Source organism: Chinchilla lanigera, unplaced genomic scaffold (genome assembly GCF_000276665.1).
Source record: "Chinchilla lanigera isolate Chin_1 unplaced genomic scaffold, ChiLan1.0 scaffold00013, whole genome shotgun sequence".
Classification (NCBI taxonomy): domain Eukaryota; kingdom Metazoa; phylum Chordata; class Mammalia; order Rodentia; family Chinchillidae; genus Chinchilla; species Chinchilla lanigera.
The window spans coordinates 28,392,840-28,394,645 of record NW_004955414.1 but is presented as its reverse complement, the minus strand read 5'-3'; positions in this window follow the sequence as shown (position 1 = coordinate 28,394,645).

Here is a 1,806-nt window from a genome sequence, read left to right as displayed (position 1 = left end):
TAGTGAGACCCTGCCTCAAAAAGGCAAGATAAATAAATAAACAAATTAAATAATAGATTGGTAAATTTTAAAATTGTTAACATGGATCAGTGCTGACCTAAATGAGGGAAGATACCTTCTCTCAAACAAATATTGATGTAAGTAAATATATCCATTTTGGAGACAGTTGGGTCATAGCTATTAAAAATGAAATTATACCTATAAACTATGATGAAAGGAGGGTACATGGATGTTCCTGTTGTTTTAGCAAAGCAATGGAAACAGCCCAGTTGCCAACCGATAAGGAAATGACTGCAGGGACTGAAGGACACTAGTGGTGTCTTAGTCAATTTCCTAGTTACTGAGACACAAAGTCTCTCATCCACAGCTTAGAGGAGGAGACGTTTATTTTGGCTCACAGTTGCAGAAGTTTCAGTCCGTGGTCACATTGGAAAAGACAGAAAAGGGCATGGCGGAAGGACTTGGCATAGAGCAAAGCTGCTCGGGTTATAGGGGCCAGGAAGCAGAGTGAAAAGAGACAGACAGGACAGGAGATAAAGCCTTACAGGTCACAACCCCTGTGACCTGCCTCCTCTGACCAGTCCTCACCTTCCAACAACTCAGTCACTGAACTCACTGGTAAATAAATCTACGCATGCGTACAGTACCCCACGAGCCAAACACTTTCCAAAAGTCCAGGCTCTGAGTGCGTTAGACTTTGGATGGACGTGCTCCATCTTAACTATAACACCTAGCGTGAAAGGAACAACAGGAATTAAATTTAGTTAAGTAGATTTATACGACTAGGCAAGAACACATTTCCAAGACATTGTTTAATGCAAAAAGCAAGTTTCATAATGATATATGCAAGGAGGTCCCACTAACTTTTTAAAACCCAAACACAAAACACATATGCAGATAATAAAATCATCCTGTATGTTTCCCAGGGGTACAGGTATCTGTATGTGCATGCACTGAGAAAGATCTTCACAAACATTCTGCGCCGTGAATCCTTCCTGGAAGAATGCAGACATTTGCAAAGGGAGTGGCAAAGGGGAATTTAGCTTTACATCGTACTGATTTTACAAGAAGAATTTAGTCACGTATTACTAATGATGCAATTACAAGTCAGAACTTTCATTTTTTAAATTTTTAAAATTTTCTTGGCAACCCAAATTTATTGAGCTACTGAAGATAAGTTATACAAGATTGTGCCACTTTAATTAAGGCTTTTAATTTACATTTGGCCACCTTAAAATAGTTGTAACATTAGGTTGGTCAATTTAAATACTATGGCTCCCTGTTGGATAGACAGTCTTTACTCCCAGACATTAATGCATACAAAGCAGTAAAGCATTGTTAAATAAAGCAGTAGTGTTACTGCAAATGAGGCCTTGTGACCAATTACACGTGTTTAAAATTACTCCCCACATTCACAGCCACCTTTTAAAAGTGAAAGGATTGGGTTGGAATCACTCAATCCTAGTTCTTTATATCTCTCCTTTACTGCCTGTGTCTTCTTTCTGTGAATCCAGCTGCCAAGACGACTTCTGTGGTTCTCTGTTCCCTGAGCCCTGAAGGACCTTCCACAGTCCATGATTCACCCCGCAGGTGTGTGAGGATGAAGATACTCCTGTAAGGAAGAGACCAGGGGAACACTTGGCTCACTGTGTGTGCCTTACACGGCATCAGCTTCCTCCTCCAGGGAGCTGTTTGGAAAACAGTGCGGTTCTCACAGGGTTGGCTGAGCCTTTTGCTAAATCCCCATGTTACATCTCAAAGGTGGCTGTCGTTCTACCTTGTGGTTTTTGTAGTCATTTATCTTCC